Raw genomic sequence first — 22,264 nt, forward strand, 5'->3', positions numbered from 1 at the left:
TGGGAGATCTTTCCATCTTCTGAGATCTTCAATTTCCTTCTTCAGAATCTTGAAGTTTTTGTCATACAGATCCTTCACTTGCTTGGTTAGGGTCACCCCAAGGTATTTTATATTCTTTGTGACTATTGTGAAGGGTGTCGATTCCCTAATTTCTTTCTCAGCCTGTTTACCCATTGCATAGAGGAAGGCGATTGATTTGTTTGAGTTAATTTTATAGCCAGCCACATTGCTGAAGTTGTTTATTAGTTGTAAAAGTTTTCTGATAGAATTTTTGGGGTCACTTAAGTATATTATCATATAACCTGCAAATAGTGATATTTTGACTTCTTCCTTTCCAATGTGAATCCCCTTGCTTTTTTTATGTTGTTTAATTGCTCTGGTCAGGACTTCCAGTACTATATTGAATAGGTAGGGGGACAGTGGGCAGCCTTGTCTAGTCCCTGATTTTAATGGGATTGCTTCAAGTTTCTCTCCATTTAGTTTGATGTTGGCTACTGGTTTGCTGTATATTGCTTTTACTATGTTAAGGTATGGGCCTTGGACTCCTGATCTTTCCAAGACTTATCATGAAGGGGTGCTGAATTTTGTCAAATGCTTTCACAGTATTTAGTGAGTGGAACATGTTTTTTTTTTTTTTTTTTTTTTTTCCTTTGAGTTTGTTTATATGGTGGATTACATTGATGGATTTCTGTATTTGAACCATCCCTGAATCCCTGGGATAAATACTACTTGGTCATGGTGAATGATTGTTTTGATGTGTTCTTAGATTTGGTTAGCAAGAATTTTATTGAGTATTTTTTGCATCGATGTTCATGAGAAAAATTGGTCTGAAGTTCTCTTTCTTTTTAGTGTCTTTGTATGGTTTAGGTATGAGCATAATTCTGGCTTCAAAGAATGCATTGGGTAGTGTTCCTTCTGTTTCTATTTTTTTTGGAATAGTTTGGAGAGTATAGGTATTAGGTCTTCTATGAAAGTCTGATAGAATTCTCCACTAAACTCACCTGGTCCTGGGCTTTTTTTTTGGTTGGGAGGCTGTTGATGACTGCTTCTATTTCTTTAGGTGTTATGGGACTGTTTAGATGGTTGATCTGATCGTCATTTGCCTTAGGTATCTGGTATCTGTCTAGAAATTTATCCATTTCCTCCAGATTTTCCAGTTTTGTTGAGTATAGATTTTGTAGTAGGATCTGATGATTTCTTGAATCTCCTCAGTTTCTGTTATGTGTCTTCTTTCATTTCTGATTTTGTTAATTTGGATACTCTCTCTTTGTCCTCTAGTTAGTCTGGCTAAGGGTTTATTGATCTTGTTGATTTTCTAAAAAAGCCAGCTCTTGGTTTTGTTAATTCTTTGCATAGTTCTTTTTGTCTCTATTTGGTTGATTTCTGCTCTGAGTTTATTTCCTGCCGTCTACTCCTCTTGGGTGTATCTGCTTCTTTTTGTTCTAGGGCTTTCAGCTGTGCTGTCAAGCTACTAGTGTATGCTCTCTCCAGTTTCTTTTTGGAGGCACTCAGAGCTATGTGTTTTCCTCTCAGTACTGCTTTCATTGCATCTTATAAGTTTGGGTATGTAGTGGTGTCATTTTCTTAAATTCTAAAAAATCCTTGATTTCTTTCTTTATTTCTTCCTTGACCATGTCATCATTGAGCACAGCATTGTTCAGCTTCCATGTATATGTGGGCTTTTTGTTGTTATTAAAGATAAGCCTTAGGCCATGGTGATCTGATAGGATGCATGAGAGTATTTAGATCTTATATTTGTTGAGGCCTGTTTTGTGACTGACTATATGGTCAATTTTGGAGAAGGTACCATGAGGTGCTGAGAAGAAAATATATTCTTTTGTTTTTGGATGAAATGTCCTGTAGATGTTTGTTAATTCCAGATGGTTCATAACCTCTGTTAGTTTTGCTGTGTCTCTGTACAGTTTCTGCTTCCATGATCTGTCCATTAATGAGAGTGGGGTGTTGAAGTCTCCCACTATTATTGTGTGTGGTGTAATATATGCTTTGAAAATTAGTAGGATTTCTTTTATAAATATGGGTGCCATTGTATTTGGAGCATAGATGTTCAAGATTGAGAGTTCATCTTGATAGATTTTTTTCTATAATGAGTAAAAAGTGTCCTTCCTTATTTTTTTTGATAACTTTTGGTTGAAAATCCATTTTATTTGATATTAGAATAGCTACTCCAGCTTGTTTCCTGGGTCCATTTGCTTGAAAGTTTTTTCCCCAGCCTTTTACTCTGAGATAGTGTCTGTCTTTGTCTCTGAGATAAGTTTCCCATATGCAGCAAAATGCTGGATCCTGTTTACGTATCCAGTCTGATAGTCTATGTCTTTTTATTGGGGAATTGAGTCCACTGATGTTAAGAGAAATTATGGAATAGTGATTTTTGTTTACTTTTATTTTTTCTGTTAAAGGTAGACTTATGTTTGTGTGCTTTTCTTCTTTTGGTTTCCTTGTGTGATTATTTTCTTTTCCTTGGGTGTAGTTTTCTTTCTTGTGTTGGATTTTTCCATCTATCATCCTTTGTAGGGCTGGATTTGTGGACAGATATTGTGTAAGTTTGGTTTTGTCCTGGAATGTCTTGGTTTCGCCATCTATGATGATTGAGAGTTTTGCCAGATATATATAGTAACTGGGCTGGCATTTGTGTTCTCTTAGGGTCTGTATGACATCTTTCCAGGATCTTCTAGCTTTTATAGTCTCTGTTGAGAAGTCTGGTGTAATTCTGATTGGTCTGCCTTTATATGATACTTGTCCTTTTTCCCTTACAGCTTTTAGGATTCTTTCTTTCTTTCAAATATTCAGTGTTTTGACTATTATGTTTTGGGAGGAGTTTCTTTTCTGGTCCAATTTATTTGGAGTTCTGTAGGCTTTCTGTATGTTCATGGTAATCTCGTTCTTAAGGACAGGAAAGTTTTTTTCTATGATTTTGTTGAAGATATTTACTGTGCCTCTTAGTTGATATTCCTTGCCCTCTTCTACACCTATTATCCTTAGGTTTGGTCTTCTCATTATGTCCTGGATCTCCTGGACATTTTGGGTTAGGAGCTTTTTGGTTTTTGCATCTTCTTTGACTGTTTTGTCTAGATTATCTATGTTGTCTTTGGCTCCTGAGATCCTCTCTTCCATCTCTTATAGTCTGTTGGTGATGCTTGCATCTCTGACTCCTGATTTCTTTTTTTGGTTTTCCATCTCCAGGATTGTCTCTTTTTGTGTTTTCTTTATTGTTTCTATTTCTGTTTTCAATACCTTTGTCTGTTTGGTTGTGTTTTCCTGTAGTTCTTTGAGTGATTTTTTTCTGGTTCTCCTGTAATTGCTTAAGGGAGTAATTTATGTGCTTCTCCAACCAAGATCTCCATCATCATCATGAAGTATGATTTCAAGTCTAAGTCTTGTTTTTCTGGTGTGTTTGGCAATCCACTACTTGCTGTGGTGGGAGAGCTGGGTTCTGATGTTGCTAAGTTCTCTTGGTTTCCGTTGCTTAGGTTCTTTCACTTTCCTCTTGCCATCTTGTCGTCTGTGATTATAGGTGCTCATGTTGTCTCTGACTGGAGCCCGTCTCTTGTATGTATTTGGGGGCTCGTAGGCTCAGGAAGGAAATTGCTCCTGGATGTTTGTCTCTTTGCAGGCAGGTAGTGAGTTCTGATTGTAGTTGGTCTGTTCTGTCTCTGTGGGCTCAAATGGGAGAGCTCTTACAAGACTTCTCTGGGGTCTCAGCAGTGTATAGTCTGTTCCTGAGTCTTGATGTCAGTCACCTGGCCTTCTCGCAGGGCAGGAAAGGACCCGATCCCAGAGTGCACCACTCTAGCTGTCCTCTAGGAGCTCCAGGCTATCCCTCCCAGGACAACCTGAGGGTGTGCGGTAAGCTCCCTCTGGGCTCAGGTGGAAGAGCACTTGCAAGGCTTTTCAGGGGTCTCAGCTGTCTGCAGGCGGATCCAGAGTCTTGAATGCATTCACCCTGCTCTTTCGCTGGGCCAGAGAGGACCTGATCCCACAGTTCACCTCCCTATCTGCTCAGGAGATCACCAGGTGTTCCCTCCTGGACAGCCAGTGAGGATATGTCTCAGGCTTAGGGCTTACCTTGGGCTCAGGTGGGTATACACTTGCAAGGCTTCTCTGAGGGCTCAGTCTTGTGTAGGTGGGTACTGAGTCTTCTCTATCAGGTTTAAAATATACAAAATCCTTCAGCTTAGGATGGAAAGTGTTCTTGCAGCTCTTTTGAGCACCCAGGGACCTGTGGGCAGGCGGGCGGGCGGGCAGCAGGTCCAGATGCAACTAGACCAGGTCTGGCCTTGGGCCAGAAGCATGTACCCCCAGGCAGTTCTGATTGAACCCTGAGAGTTCTGGGCAGCCTCTCCTGGGGGAAGTTGATTTGCCCTTCCACTTAGGATGGAAAGCGTTCCTGCAGCTCTTCCGAGCTCCCAGGGACCTGTGCGCGGGTGGGCCACGGGTCCAGATGCACCTGGGCCGGGTCTGGCCTTGGGCCGGAAGTGGGGATATTTTCTAGTTCCATCCATTTGCTTAAAAATTTAATGTTGTCATTGTTTTTAATAGCTGAGTAGTATTCCATTGTATACATGCATCACATTTTCTGTATCCATTCCTCTACTGAAGGACGTGTAGGTTCTTGACAGCTTCTGGCTATTATAAATAAGAATGCTATGAACATAGTGGAGTATGTTTCTTTGTTATATGTTGGAGTGTGTTATGGTTATATGCCCAGGAGTGGTATAGTTGTGTTCTCAGGTAGTACTATGTCCAATTTTTTGAGGAACCTCCAGACTGATTTTCAGAGTGGTTGTACCAGCTTGCAATTCCACAAACAATGAAGGAGTGTTCCTCTTTCTCCACATCCTTGCCAGCATCTACTGTCACCTGAGTTTTTTTTTTTTTTTAAGATTTATTTATTTATTTATTATATATAAGTACACTGTAGCTGTCTTCAGACACACCAGAAGAGGGCATCAGATCTAATTACAGATGGTTGTGAGCCACCATATGGTTGCTAGGATTTGAACTCAGGACCTCTGGAAGAGCAGTCAGTGCTCTTTTTTTTTTTTAAACAACTTTATTTTACAAAACAAAGATAAATGTACAGATTTTAAACATTTTTTGCTTAAAATTATACATTTTTTGTCAGTACTTTTTTCAGATTTTAACATAATTTTTACATAAAACTATATGAATATATTTTGTAGTCAGTACTTGATTTTTTTCAAGGTTTGATTTTACGCCAGTCAGTGCTCTTAACCATTGAGCCATCTCTCCAGCCTGTCACCTGAGTTTTTGATCTTAGCCATTATGACTAGTATGAGGTGAAATCTCAGGGTTGTTTTGATTTACATTTCCCTGATAAGTAGGGATGTTGAGCATTTCTTTAGATTCTTCTCAGCCATTTGATATTCCACAGTGGAGAATTCTTTGTTTGGCTCTTTACCCCACTTTTAAATAGGATTATTTGATTCTCTGGAGTCTAACTTCTTGAGTTCTTTGTATATATTAGATTTTAGCCCTGTATTGGATATAGGATTGGTAAAGATCTTTTTCCAATCTGTTGGTTGCTGTTTTGTCCCACTGACAAAGATGATTGATCTGATCCTGATTTAACTTTAGTACTTGGTATCTGTCTAGAAAATTGTCCATTTCATCCAGATTTTTCAGTTTTGTTGAGTATAGGCTTTTGTAATAGGATCTGATGGTATTTTGAATTTCATTGGTTTCGGTCCTTATGCCTCCTTTTTTTATTACTGATTTTGTTAATTTGAATACTGTGTTTGTGCCATCTGGTTAGTCTAAGAGTTTATCTATCTTGTTAATTTTCTCAAAGAACCAGCTCTTGGTTATCTATGTTGATTCTTTGTATAGTTCTCTTTTTTTTTCTACAAGGTTGATTTCAGTCCTGAGTGTGATTTTTTCCTGCTGTCAATTCTTCTTGTATGTATTTACTTTTTTTTGTTCTACAGCTTTCAGATGTGCTGTGAAGCTGCTAGTGTATGCTCTCTCCAGTTTCTTTTTGAAGGCATTAGAGCTAGGAGTTTTCCTCTTAGCACTGCTTTCACTGTGACCCATAAGTTTGGGTAGTTTGTGCCTTCATTTTCACTAAATTTTAAAAAAGTCTTTAATTTCTTTTGTTATTTCTTTCCTGAACAACTTATCATTGATTAAAGAGTTGTTCAGCTTCCATGTGTATGTGAGATTTCTGTTGTTTTTGCTGTTATTGAAGACCAGCCTTAGTTTGTAGTGTTCTATTAGGTTGCACTGGAGTATTTCAATCTTCTTGTATCAGCTGAGGTTTATTTTTTGTCTAACTATATGGTCAATTTTGGAGAAGGTACTCTGAGCTGATGAAATGAGCTTTTATTCTTTGGTTTAGCGTGAAAAGTTTTGTAGATATCTGTTAAAGTAATTTGATTCATAACTTACGTTATTTTCACTGTTTCTCTGTTTTGTTTTCATTTCCATGATCTGTCCATTGGTGAGAGTGGGGTATTGAAACTTCCTACTATTATTGTGTGAGGTTCAATGTGTGCTTTGAGCTTCAGTAATGTTTATTTTACAAATGAGGGTGCCCTTGCATTTGGTACATAGGTGTTCAGAATTGAGAGCTCATTTTGGTATATTTTTTCTTTGATTAATATGTAGTGTCCTTCTCTGTCTTTTTTATAACTTTTGGTTGAAAGTCTATTTTATTGGATATTAGAATGGCCACTCCTGCTTGTTTGTTCAGACCATTTGCATGGTAAAATTTTTCCCAGTTTTTTACTCTGAAGTAATGTCTGTCTTTGTTACTGACGTTTGTTTCCTATGTGCAGCAAAATGTTGGGTCCTGTTTATGTATACAGTCTGTTAGCTTATATCATTTTATTGGGGGAATTGAGTCTACTGATATTGGGAGATATTAAGAATCAATATTGCTTCCTGTTATTTATGTTGTCAGAGGTGGAATTATATTTGTGTGTGTGTGTTTTTTTGTTTTGAATTTGTTGTGAAAAATTAATTTATTTCTTTTCTTGGGAGTAATTTTCCTCCTTGTGTTGGAGTTTCCCTTCTATTATCCTCTGTAGGGCTGGGTTAGTAAAAATATATTGTTTCAATTTATTTTTTGTCATGGAATATCTTGGTTTCTCCATCTATGGTTATTATAATTTTGCTGGGTATAATAGTCTGGGCTGGAGTTTTTGTATGATATCTGCCTAAGATTTTCTGGCTTTTTAGTGTCTCTTTTGAGGAGTCTGGTGTAATTCTGATAGGTCTGTTTTTATATTTTACTTGACTTTTTTCACTTACTGCTTTTAATATTCTTCCTTTGTTTTGTGTATTTGGTGTTTTGACTGTTATGCAATGGGAGGAATTTCTTTTCTGCTCTAATCTATTTGGTGTTTTATATGCTTGTACATTTATGGTCATCCCCTTCTTTAGGTTAAGATATTCTTTGATTTTTGTTGAAGACACTTAATAGCCTTTTGAGTTGGGAGTCTTCACTTTGTTCTATATCTATTATTCTTAGATTTGGTCTTTTCATTGTGTTCTTGCTTTTTTGAATGTTTTGATTTAGGAGCTTTTCCTTTTTGCATTTTCTTTGACTGTTGTGTCAACATCTTCTATGTTATCATCTATACCTAATATTCTCTCTTCTCTCTCTTGTATTCTGTTGGTGATGTTTGCATCTGTGACTACTGATCTCCTTTTTAGGTTTTCTATCTCCACGGTTGGTTGTTTCCCTTTGTGTTTTCTTTAATGTTTCAATTTACATTTTTAGGTCCTGGATGGTTTTGTTGAATTCTTTCACTTGTATTGCAGATGGGAAACATAGGAGAGAAGAGTCTCTGGCTATAAACCTGATTTCAGCTTCCATAAGAAGAAGCTATGTCTCTATGTCTCTCTGCTACACCCAGGACATGCCTGTCTAAGACTGTCTGGAAGCTCCTATTGATTTTTTTATAAGACACCTTCCTCTTCCTCTTACTAGCTAAAATAGTCTCCTTATTTTCATCTTTACCCATTGGAATCTATCTTTCCTTCAAAACTCAGAACAAATACCACCATGACATGACTAACCCTGGATGGAAGTTAAATCTCCCTTCTCTCATTCTAACACAAGGTAGAGTCTTGTCTTCCTTCCACAGAGCCTGAAGTACAGCACAGTGCTGAAGAGCTTGCTGCCTTTGTGGATCTGACCCAATGCTTCACATGGACATACACTGAAAATGCTTATTGGTGAAGGCATCTGCAAGCAAGGAGATTGACCTCCATCTCCTAACTGTAGATTTTGAGAATTCAGCACTTCTGTGTTCATGATTGTCAGGAGCCATTTAGGAAAGGCTAAGGCAAATAAGTATATTTTCTGGAGATAGTCCACTGTTTTTTCCATGGACTATGACAGATAAGATCTTAGATGAGAGACACCATCCCATGATTGCTTCTTACTGTTGATATACATTTTCTATCACTATTACATAGTCTAATGATTCCTGGGTATCAGCCCACCCTATTGAGCAAATTTCCTGTAGATCAACATGAGATGAACTTTAATGGATTAATGCTATTTAGATAAATTATTTTATAGAATTCATGATTTGATTTCAATAAATGATTTTAGTTGTTTTTCTAGAAAGATGTAATAAAGTTAGAACCAAGAATAAAATGTGCCCGCTAACTCCCCATAGAATATTAGGTGTAGGCTGCATAATAAAGAATGCAATGACCTTTCATAATTTCAATAAAAATAGAAATAGGCTTGGGACAAATTTGTGTGGGGTTGCAAACCCCTTTAGCTCCTACAGTCCTTGCCCCAACTTCTTCACTGGGGTCCCTGCATTCAGTCCAATGTTTGGCTGCATACATCTACATCTGTATTGGTCAGGCGCTGGCAGAGCCTCTCAGGAGACAGCTATACGAGGCTTCTGTCAGCAAGAGCTTCTTGGCATCAGCAATATTGTCTGGGTTTGGTGTCTGCAGATGGGATGGATCCTTAGGTGGGGTAGTCTCTGGATGGCCTTTCCTTCAGTCTCTGCTCCATTATTTGTCCCTGCATTTCCTTTTGACAGGAGGAATTCTAAATTAATATTGAGGTGGGTGGCTCCATCCCTCAACTGGGGGCTATCTATGCCTATCCATTGGATATGGTCTCTACAGTTCTATCTCCCCTTTGTTGGGTATTTTGGCTAATATCCTCCCTGTTGGGTCCTGGGAATCTCTTGTGTTTCTGGCATCTGGGACTTTCTAGTGACTACCCCCCCCCAGTTCCCCATCTCCCACTGCTACACATCTTTCAAATTTACTGACCCTCTGTACTTCTCCTCTATCTCCTCCTATATATGAACTGACCCTCCTTTTTGCTCCCTCCTCTCTCCCATTCATATCCCTCTCTCCCTCTACTTCCTGAGATTATTTTCTTTTCCCTTCTGAGTAGGACTGAAGCATTCACACTTTGGTGTGGTCTTCTTTCTTCTTGGGTTTCAGGTCTGTGAGTTGTATCATGGCTATTTCAAGCTACTTTTTTGGCTAATATTTATTTATCAGTGAGTATATACCATCTGTATTCTTTTGTGACTGGGTTATCTCACTCAGAATGATATTTTCTAGTGTCACCCATTTGCCTGTGAATTTCATAAGGTCATTCTTTTTAATAACTGAGTAGTAAGCTTGTTTCCTCTTTAAGGGTTTCTACTTGTTTACCTGTGCTCGCCTGTATTTATTTAAGGGAATTATTTATGTCCTTCTTAAATTTCTCTATCATATTCATGAGATGAGACTTTAGATCTGATCTTGCTTTTCAGATATGTTGGGGTATCCAGGGCTTGGTGTTGTGGGAGAACTGGGTTGTGATGTTGTTGAGTAGCATTGGTTTCTGTTGCTTATGTCCTTGTGCTTGCCTTTAGCCATTTGGTTATCTCTGGTGTCATTTGTCCTTGCTATCTCTGACTGAAACTTGTCTCTCCTGTGAGCCTGTGTGTTAGCACTCCTGAGGGTAGGGGGTTGTCATGCTTTCTCTGGGTGGGCTTGGGGTGTGGAGGGTTATGGCAAGGGCTCAGCTCCCAGAAGAAACTGGAAGGATTATGTCCCATGCTGTGCTGAGGTTCCTTTATCCAATGGGTCCCATGAAGGTCCCACTTGGGCCAGGTATTGGGATGGTAGTGGTAGTCTCACCTATGAGCTTGAGTGTGTCAAAACTCCTGGGGAATGAGCTTTCTTTGGGTGGGATTGGGGTGCAGAGGACTGTAGCACAGGGTCTTCTCCTGGGTCAAATTTTGGTTTCTTTAAAAACACAGAAGTGTTACAAGAATATGGTTTATTTTAATTCCAGGTGTGGGATACGGGTTTGCTTCAGATTGTCCACAGCAGCTATGATTTGTCTTGTGCTCTGGCAGAAGCATGATTTTGCTAGCTGCAGATCATTTAAATTTGCAATATTGAGGATACTTGAGAAGGTGTAAAAATGCTAGAGCCCAGAGAGCTGTGGCTGATGTTGCTGTCTCTACTCTCCATGCTGCTGCTGCTGCTGCTGCTGCTGCTGCTGCTGTTGCTTCTGCTCTCCCTGCTGCTGTTGCTTCTGCTCTCCCTGCTGCTGTTGTTTCTGCTCTCCCTGCTGCTATTGCTGCTTCCTTTTCTTCTGCTGCTCTTTTTGTAGCTGCTGTTCTCTGTGCTGTTGGTGTTGCTTCTGCTTCTTTCCTTGCTGATGCTGCTGCTCTTTATGCTGCTGCCATTGCTGTTGCTGGTCTCCCTGCCCCAGCTTCCCCACCTTTTCCAGTTTCCCCAGCTTCCCCAGCTGCCCCAGCAGCTACCAGCTGCCATTGCTGCCCCTGCTGTCCCTGCTCCTGTTTGCTATTTGCTGGTTGCTAGTTTGAGATACCCTGATGATGAAGATCAAACTTGCCAAAGATACTCAACACCTTTAATCAGCAAGAAGTAGTCTTAACAATATTGATGTGTCCTTTCCCCTCTATTTTCTTTCTCTCCCAACTAGTGTTAAAAGTTTGGAAGAGATCAGGGTGATGTATGAAGGTAGAAAAAAAGAACCTAGCAAAGTAGCTAAAAATATAGTAGCTATAGAGAATCTTCTGGGATTCCTTATGGTGAGCTGATGAAATAGTATGATTCCCCTTTCCTTTATTTCTTCATTTCTTCCTTTCTTTCTTTCCTTCTGTCTTTCTTTCTGATATATCATCTTGCTATGTAAAACACATTAGCCCTGAACTCTTAGCTTTCTTGCTTCAGTCTTCTGAATTCTTTTATTATAGGTGTTTTCCACATGCCTGATCAAATTTTGAAATATTTATTAAATAATTCCCTGGGAAGACGTATGTGCTATGAGTGTAGGTTCCTCCAGAGGGTAGAATCTGGAGGATCTGGATCTGGAGTTGTAGGCAATCAATGAGAGTGCTCAGTTCTGAATCCAAGTCTTGGAGAGGACCAATGTGTGTCCTTAACTGTTAAACCATCTCACTAGTCTGTAAAATTAATAGTGTAAATATATACATAATTTACTGTTTGTTTGCTCTTGAAGAAGAAGCTTCTATGTTATGAAGTAACAGGATGTTGACTTCATTTGGGACATGGGTCTGTTGCAACAACCCAGCAGATCTCATTGAGGGAAGTACTACCTTCCCCTATAATTGTCAACAGAACTAGTCTCTGCCCTGGCCAGTCAGTTTTGTTTTATACAAGGACTTACTAGATAGTTCTATATGGCCTGAACTCACAGACATTTACCCGATTCTTCCTCCAGAAACTATTATTAAAGGTATGTGCTACCATGATTGAGTGATGCAGCATTTTCCATGAAATTTTTGGTGTGCACATATATCACTTTCTTCTACCCTTTAAAGTTATGTTTCTATAGCAGGGATGGTGGCACATGCCAGTTATTCTAGCACTGGGAAGCAGAGGCAGGAAGATTGCAGCAAGTTCGAGGCCAGATTGATTAACATAGCTATTTCCATTCCAGCCAGGGTTATATAATGAAATCCTATCTTTTAAAATAAAAGTGCTGAGCTGGGAATGCTTGCTGAAGAGATGGCTTAGTATTTAAGAGTATTAGTTACTCTTCTGAAAGATCCAAGTTCAGCAAGGTGGGATCATAACTGTAAGTAACTCCTGTTCCAAGGTATCTGATGAACTTTTTCGGCTTCCTTGGGCATCAGGCATTATGTAGTACAGAAATATACATTTGGGCAGAACATTCATTAGAGTAGAAACTTAATGGTTCCCTGGAAAGTCAATTGTGTTGGATGGTGTTTTGCTAAAGCAGACATGCAAAGGAACATGTCACTGAAGCAGACACAGGTAAAAAGATGTTTTGCTAAAGTAAGCACATGAAAGGATGAGTGATGTAGGACTCTTCACTGACTTGCATGTATTACTTCTTACAAGCATTGTTGAGCTCTACTTGTCAGAACTCCGTAGAGAGAATCCCCCCCAACCAACCAACCAACCAAACAAACAAACAAACAAACAAAACTGGCTGTCCATCTGTAGATTCAGGCTGATTGGGAGAGTGATGTCAGCTGACACAGAGTCATGTGGAGTTTTGCTAAGACAGACTCATGTGTTGAAGCAAGACATGATGAGACAAGACCTGTGGAGAACACATATTTGAAGGGGTATAAATAGGATTCAACAGAGTGAGAGAAGTTGGGTTTGACTTGTTTGCATCGCTAGCTTCTTGATCTCATATCTTTGCTGATTTTCATTTTATTGAGAGAAGCATTGCAAAGAACTTTTGGTGTGTCTGCTGGTCATAATCCTACCTACTGACTCATGTCAATATGCCTGAGACCTAGCTATCTCTGCCAGATCATGCACCCACTGCTGATTCATGTTTGCTACTGAACTAGACTTCTGGTATATTCACGAAGTATTTGCAAGTAGATTGAGCTGCTGCTGCTGAATCCCCACACTACTGAACTGAACTGCTCATTTTTTGATGATGCAGAAGGGATTTGTTCTAAATAACAATCTTTAAACAGGTCTACTTCCCCTGTATCCTAATAAACTTTCTTTTCAACTACCTCTAGTGGTTGAGTGGCTAGAAGTGAAGCTAAAGCATTTAAGAACCATCATTAAAAATAGGATTTGAAAAATTTAAGCTATACCCATACACATTAAATAAGTAAGAATGTAAATACATAAACCCAACATATGGGTGGGATAGGTCAGTTAGTAAGGTGCTTATCTTGTGATTGCAAGGACCTGAATTTAATTACCAGAACCTAGGAAAAGCTTCCATGCATGGTGGTGAGTGTTTGTAATCCTAGCTCTGAGCAGACAGAGACAGGCAGATTCCTGGAAAACTCTGATCAACAAGCTTAAGCTACTTGTCAAGTATTGGGACAGTGAGAGACCCTGCATATAAAAAAAACCCAAATAAGTGGATGGCTCCTGAGGAATGACACCTGAGGTCATCCTCTGGCCTCAAAATGCACAGACACCACACACACACACACACACACACACACACACACACAGGCTAGCTCTGCTATACATCCTTACTGTAAAAATACAAAAATGTATAAGGTAAAAACAAGGTAGCTTTGGCAGCCTAGGCCGATAATCACAGCATTTCCCAGGCAGAAGCAGGAGGAACAAGAGTTGAAGCCACCCACAGGTTCAGGAGCTAGAGAGCTCCAGGCCAACTTGGGCTATTGAGACCTATCTATCCAGTTCCTTCCTCAATCCTTCTCACCTTACTTTTGAAACAGTTTCCCACCAAACCTGGAATTCCCTGATTTGATTAGACTTTTTGGCCAAGCCCCAGGGATACCCTTGTCTTTGTCACCTTAGCAGTGGAATTATAGGCACAACATGTCTATGCCTGTGCATGTGGGCATCCAACTCAGGTTCTCATGGTTATGTGGCAAGCAAGTTACTGATGGACCTGCTTTACTAGCACCATGTCCATTTTTCTTTTATTTCTTTTAATTGCATTTAAAAAATAATTATTTATTTAATTTTACTTATATGCATGTTTGTCTACATGGTATGAATACCATATGCAAGCTTGGAATTTGCTAGGTCAGAAGAAAGCACTGGATTCTATAAAACTGAAGTTACATATGGCTATGAGTTCTGGAAGCCAAGGCCAGGTCTTCTGGAAAAGCAGTAAGTGTCCTTAAGGAATGAACTATCTCTTAACCACATGTTTTTGTTATATTTAATTTACTTGATGTGTATATGAGCATGTGTATGAGGATGTATGTGGGCAAAGAACAACTTTCAGGAGTCAGTTTTCTCTTCCCACTGTCTGTGTACCAGGGATTGGACTCAGATTCTCAGGCTTTGTAGTCAGGACATTTGATCCCTGATCCATTATGTCACTCCAAATCTTCCTTCCTTCCTTCCTTTTTTCTTTCTTTTTTTCTTCCTTTCTTCCTTCATTTTTTCTTTCTTTTCTTTACTTTTTATTGGATATTCTCTGCATTTACATTTCAGATGTTATCTCCTTCCTCCAATTCCATCCCCCTTTTCTCTCCCATTGCCTCCATGAAGGTGCTCCCTTTCCCAACTATCCTCTCCCACCTCAGCACCTTGGCATTCTCCTACATTGGGAAAACGAGCCTTCGCTGGACCAAAGACCTCTCCTCCCACTGATGCCAGAAAATGGTATTCTTTGCTGCATATGCACCTGGGACCATGTGTCTCTTCATGTGAACTAATTGGTTGTACACCAGACTTCTTAACAGAGACCCTAGAAGCCAGAAGATTCTGGAAAGATATCACAGAGACCCTAAGAGAACAAAAATACCAGCCCAGGCTACTATACTCAGCAAAAATTGTTTTTTATTGCTATAGATGGAGAAACCAAGATATTCCAAGACAAAACCAAACTTAAACAATATCTTTTTACTAACCCAGCCCTACAGAAGAAAATAGAAGGAAAACTCCAATACAAGGAGGAAAACTACACCCCAGAAAAAGCAAGAAATTAATTTTTCACAACAAACTAAAAAGAAGAGAAACACACAAATATAATTCTACCACTAAAAACAAAAACAATGGGAACCAACACTCATTAGACCCTAATATCTTTCAACATCAATGGACTCCATTCCCCAATAAAAAGACATAGGCTAATAGATTGAATATGTAAACAGAATATAGCATTTTGCTGCATACAGGAAAAACACCTGTGTGAAAAAGACAGCCATTACTTCAAAGTAAAAGGCTGGGAAAAATTTTCCAAGAAAATGGTCCCAAAGAAGAAGCTGGAGTAGCCATTCTAATATCCAAAAAAAAAAAAAAAAAAAAAAAAAAAAAAAAAAAGACTTCTAATCAAAAAAGATGGAAAAATTCACCAAGATGAACTCTCAATTCTGAACATCTGTGTACCAAATGTAAGGGCACCCATATTTGTAAAAAGAAATGATACTGAAGCTCAAAGCACACATTGAGGCTCACACAATAATAGTAGGAGATTTCAACACTCCACTCTCACCAATGGACAAATCATGGAAATAGAAACTAAACAGAGACACAGTGAAACTAGCAGAAGTTATGAACCAAATGGATTTAACAGATATCTACAGAACATTTTACCCTGAAACAAAAGAATATATCTTCTTCTCAGGGCCATGGTACCTTCTCAAAAATCAACCATATAATCAAACACAAAACAAACCTCAATAGATACAAGAACATTGAATTACTTCCATGTATTCTATTGGACCCCCACAGACTAAGGCTGGTCTTCAATAGCAACAAAAACAACAGAAAGCTCACATATACGCGGAAGCTGAACAACTATCTACTGAATGATAACCTGGTCAAGGAAGAAAAAGAAAGAAATAAAAGACTTTATAGAATTCAATGAAAATGAAGGTACAACTTATCCAAACTTATGTGACACAATGAAAGGAGTGCTAAAAGGAAAACTCATAGCTTTGAGTGCCTCCATAAAGAAACTGGAGAGATCATACACTAACATATGAAAGTTTTAGAACAAAAAGAAGCAAATACACCTAAAATAGTAGACTGCAGGGAATAATCAAACTCAGGGATGAAATGAACCAAGTAGAAACAAAGACAACTATACAAAGAATCAACAAAAACAGGAGCTGGTTCTTTGAGAAAATCAGGAAGATAGATAAACCCTTAGCCAAAATAACCAGAGGGCACAGAGACATTATCCACATTAGCAAAATCAGGAACAAAAAGGCAGACATAACAACAGAACAGAGGAAAAAAAATAATCAGAAGCCTTGTACCCAGACCCACTGGGAGAATTCTGGCTTCCCATGAGTGCTGACATACCTGAGAGCGCAGGTGAGACCACCACTTCTGCTCAAGTTCCTGGCCCAAGAGGGAACTGCCTGGAGTCCCCAGGACACAGGAACTGAGGATCAGTCTGGAACAGGTTCCTTTGTTTTCCTTCTGTGCCAGGAGCTGACCCTGTGCCAGAGCTCTCTGTACACAGATCCCACTGGGAGAAAATTGATCTCCCAGGCATGCTGACATACCTGAGAGCACAGGTGAGACCACCACTTCTGCTCAAATTTCTGGCCTAGGAGGATCCTTCCCAGAACCTTCAGGACACAGGAATCGAGAAGCAGCTTGGAACAGGATCCTTCAAGTTTCTGTCTGCACCCTCTGCTGACCCTGGACCACAGTATTCTGTACCCAGATTCTTCTAGGAGACAACTGGTCCTCCAGTAATGCTGACACTCAAAAGCTTACAGAAGGGTCAAGACACTGTCAGAATCAACAAGACCACCTAACACTAGAGATAAGCAGGTGGTGAGATCCAAGTCCAAGAACCTAAGAAAGAGAAACCAAGGCCACTTGGCATCATCAGAACCCAGTTCCCTCACCACAAGAAGTCCAGTATACCCCAACACACCAGAAAAACAAGATTCTGATTTAAAATCACAAGTCACAATGATGTTAGAGGACTTTAAGAAGGTTACAAAAAACTCCCTCAAAGAAATACAGGCCAACACAGGTAAACAGGTGGAAACTCTTAAAGAGGAAACACAAAAATTAACCAAGCAGGTAAGGAATTTAACACCACCATCCAGGATCTAAAAATTGAAATAGTAACAAAATTATAGAAGAAAACTTTCCTAACCTAAAGAAAAAGATGCCCATAAGCATACAAGAAGCCTACAGAACACCAAATAGATTGGTTCAGAGAAGAAATTCTTCCCATCACATAATAGTCAAAACACCAAATGCACAGAACAAAGAAAATATTAAAAGCAGTAAAGGAAAAAGGTCAAGTAACATATAAAGATAGAGCTATCAGAATCATACCAGACTTCTCAACAGAGACTATGAAAGCTAGACTATCATGGGAAGATGTTATAGAGATCCTAAGAGACCACAAATGCCAGCCACTATATACAGCAAAACTCTCAATTAACATAGATGGAGAAGCCTAAATATTTCATGACAAAACCAGATTTACATGCCATCTTTCCATGAATTTATCTCTACAAAGGATAATAGATGAAAAACTCCAACATAAGAAGGGAAACTGCACCCTAGAAAAAGCAAGTACGTAATCTTCTTTCAACTGACCCAAAAGAAGGCAGTCACACAAACATAATTCTACCTCTAACAACAAAATTAATAGGAAACAATAATTATTAGTTCCTAATATCTATCAACATCAATGGACTAAATTTCCCAATAAAAAGACATAGACTAACAGACTGGATATATAAAGCTGATCCAGCATTTTGTTGCATACAGGAAACACACCTCAGTGACAAAGACAGACACTACCTCAGAGTAAAATGTGGGTAATATTTTTTCCAAGCAAATAGTTCTAAGAAACAAGCTGGAGTAGCCATTGTAATATTGAATAAAATGGAAATTCAACCAAAAGTCATCAAAGAAAAAAGTAAGGAAGGACAGACACTTCATACTTGTCAAAGGAAAAATTAACCAAGATGAAATCTCTATTCTGAATATCTATGCTACAAATTCAAGGGAACCTACACTCATAAAAGAAACCTTACTAAATCTCAAATCACACATTGTACTTCATATAATAATAGTGTGAGACTTCAACAACCCACATATATCAATGGACAGATCATGGAAACAAACTAAACAGAGACACAACTGAAACCAACAGAAGTATTGAAACAAATAGATTAAACAAATATTTGTAGAACATTTCATCCTAAAACAAAAGAATGTACCTTCTCCTAGGTACCTCATAGTACCATCTCTAAAAATGACCATATAATCAGTTACAAAACAGGTCTCAATAGACACAAGAAGATAGAAATAATCCCACATTTTCTATCAGATCACCACTGACTAAGACTAATCTTGAATAACAGCAAAAACAACAGAGAGCCCATATAGGCATGGAAGCTGAACAATGCTCTACTCAATGTTAACTTGTTCAGGAAAGAAATAATAAAAGAAATTAAAGACTTTTTAGGGTTTAATGAAAATAAAGGCACAACACACCCAAACTAATGGGACACAATGAAAGGAGTGCTAAGAAGAAAACTCATAGTTCTGAGTGCCTCCAAAAAGAAACTGGAGAGAGCATACACTAGCAGCTTGATAGCACATATAAAAGCTCTAGAACAAAAACAAGTACACCCAAGAGGAGTAGATATCAGGAAACAATCAAATTCAGAGCTGAAATCAACTAAGTAGAAACAAAAAGAAACATACAAAGAATGAACAAACCAAGGAGCTGGTTCTTTGAGAAAATCAACAAGATAGATAAACCCTTAGACAGACTAACCAGAGGACACAGGGGCAGTATCCAAATTAACAAAATCATAAATGAAAAGGGAGCTATAACAACAGAAACTGAGGAAATTCAACAAATCATCAGATCCTACTATAAAGGCCTATACTCAACAAAACTGGAAAATCTGGATGAAATGGACAATTTTCTAGATAGATATCAGGTACCAACATTAAATCAGGATCAGATAAACCATCTAAACAGTACCATATTTCCTAAAGAAATAGAAGCAGTTGTCAAAAGTCTCCCCCCCCCCAAAAAAAAGCCCAGGACCAGATGAATTCAGTGCAGAATTCTATCTGACCTTCATAGAAGACCTAACACCAATACTCTGGAAACTATTCCACAAAATAGAAACAGAAGGAACACTACCCAATTCTTTCTATGAAGCCACAGTTATGCTTATACCTAAATCACACAAAGACCCAACAAAGAAAGAAAACTTAAGGTCAATTTTCCTTATGAATGTTGATGCAAAAATACTCAATAAAATTCAAAGTGAATCCAAGAACACATCAAAATGATCATCCACCATGATCAAGTAGGCTTCATCTCAGGGATGCAGGGATGGTTCAATATACAGAAATCCATCAACATAATTCACTACATAAACAAACTCAAAGAAAAAACCACATGGTCATCTCTTTAGATGCTGAAAAGGCATTTGACAAAATTTGACACCCCTTCATATTAAAAGTCTTGGAAAGATCAGGAATTCAAGGCTCATACCTAAACATAATAAAAGCAACATACAGCAAACCAGTAGCCAACATTAAACTAAATGGAGAGAAACTTGAAGCAATCTCACTAAAATCAGGAACTAGACAAGGCTGCCTACTCTCTCCCTTCCTATTCAATATAGTACTCAAAGTCCTTGCCAAGCAATTAAACAACAAAGAGATATCAAAGGAATGCAAATTAGAATGGAAAAGGTAAAATATTACCATTTGCAGATGATATGATAGTATATTTAAATGACCTTAAAAATTCCACCAGGGTACTTCTAACTTGATAAACAACTTCAGCGAGATGGTTGGATATAAAATCAACTCAAATAACTAGTCTTTCTCTACTCAAAAATAAACAGACTGAGAAAAAAATTAGGGAAATGACACCCTTCATAGTAGTCACACACAATATAAAAATACCTTGGTGTGGCTCTAACCAAGCAAGTGAAAGATCTGTATGACAAGAACTTTAAGTCTCTGAAAACAGAAATTGAAGATCTCTGGAGATGGAAAATTCTCCCATGCTCAAAGATTGGAAGGATAAACATAGTAAAAATGGCCATTTTGCCAAAATCAGTCTATAGATTCAATGCAACCCCTCTTAAAATTACAACTCAATTCTTCATAGAGTTGGAAAGAGCAATTTGCAAATGTATTTGGAATAACAAAAATCCCAGGATAGCAAGTCAGTAAGTGACATTCCTCCATGGCCTCTGCATCAACTCCTTCTTCCTGACCTGCTTGAGTTCCAGTCCTGACTTCTTCTGGTGATGAACAGTGATATGGAAATGTAAGCTGAATAAACCTCTTCCTCCCCAACTTGCTTCTTGGTCATGATGTTTGTGCAGGAATAGAAACTCTGACCAAGACAGCATTTTCAACAAATGGTGCTGGTTCAACTGGAAGTCAGCATGCAGAAGAATGCAAATAGACTCATTTGTAACATTGTACAAAGCTAATGTCCAAGTGGATCAAGGTCTTTCACATAAAATCAGATACACCGAAACTAATATAAGAAAAAGTGTGGAGGAACCTCAAACACATGGGCATAGAGGAAATTTTCCTGAACAAAACACCAATGGCTTATGCTCTAAGATCATGAATTGACAAATGGGACCTCATAAAGTTACAAAGCTTCTGTAAGGCAAAGGACATTGTCAATAGGACAAAATGTCAACCAATAGTTTGGGAACAGATCTTTATCAATCCTCCATCTGATAGAGGGCTAATATCCAATATATACAAAGAACTTAAGAACTTAGACTCTAGACAATGAAATAACCACATTAAAAATGGGGGACAGAGCTATACAAAAAAAATCTAAACTGAAGAATATCGAATTTCTGAAAAGTACATAAAGAAATGTACACCATCCTTAATCATCAGGGAAATGCGAATCAAAACAACCCTGAGATTCCACCTCACACTAGTAATAATGGCTAAGATCAAAAACTCAGGTGCTTGTGAGGATGTGGAGAAAGAAAAACACTCTTTCATTGATGGTGGGATTACTGGTATACCCACTGTGGAAATCAGTCTGGTGGTTCCTCAGAAAATTGAAAATAGTACTACCTGAAGACCCATCTATACCACTCCTGGGCATATACCCAAAAGATGCTTCAACATGTAACAAGGACACTTGCTCCATCATGTGTATAGCAGCCTTATTTATAGTAGCCAGAAGTTTGAAACAACTCAGATGTCCCTCACCAGACTAATGAACAGAGAAAATGTACATTCACACAATGGACTACTACTCAGTTATTAAAAATGACTTTATGAAATTCACAGGCAAGTGGATAGAACTAAAAAATATTGTCCTGAGTGAGGTAACACATTCACTAAATAACACACATGGGTATATACTCACTGATAAGTGGATGTTAGCCCTAAAACTCCCAATTCCCAGGATACAACCTACATATCATGTGCATCTTAGGAGGAAGGAAGACCAGAGTGTAGATGTTCTAGTTTTGTATTGAGGGGGAAATAGGATGATTGAGGGAGATGGAAGGTTGTGGGCTCCTGGGAGGGATTCAGGAGGAGGAGGAAACAAGGGGGACAGTATGAGGTACTAGAGGGTACAGGAGAGAGAGATACAGAGAGAAGGTCAGGAAATTGAATAAAAATATCTGATGGTGGGATGAGAAAATGGGGATAGCTACTGGAGTGTTCCAGATGACAGGGAAAGGAGAAGCTCCCAGGACTCAGTGGGTATGATTTTAGCAGAGAAGAGGAGATAGAAACTGTAGAGACGAGCCATTTTGGGAAGAGTTTTGTTATGGTTGTGGGTTAGTCACCTCTGCTGGTTGGAGAAGCTGGGGATGCATCCTTAGGCGCCACGAATCGTCCTTGAACATAGCCCTGCCGCCGCCGCCACTGCTTGATTGGCAGACTCAAGTGGCCTTTTTAATGTTTGAGTAATGAAGATGGACCCAAATTAGAAAGCGATTTCTTCAACAAAGCAATAGGAGATTCTTCACATCACTTCTGGAAGCTCAGTTCAGTTTTTGGGAAGGAGGACAACAAGTGAAATACAGAAAATTAATAATAAGAAAACCCCGTTTTGGAATTCTCTTTCTCCTTGACCCTTGCTTTTCCTACTTATAATTTTGCTTTGAATGTATTAAGAGTAAAGACCAAAGAAATAGAATATATATTTAGGAGCTTTATACCAAGAAATTTGCCTTGAAAGCTGCTATTCTGTGGCAGGAAAAATATATCAAGTTTCTGTTGGATTCCTTTTTCAAAAAAACAAAAAAGGACTTCTTATATCTTTAGTCTTTGAAGGGTAAAACCAATAAAAGCACATATATCTGCA

This window comes from Micromys minutus (assembly GCF_963924665.1).
Source record: "Micromys minutus genome assembly, chromosome: 9".
NCBI lineage: Eukaryota > Metazoa > Chordata > Mammalia > Rodentia > Muridae > Micromys > Micromys minutus.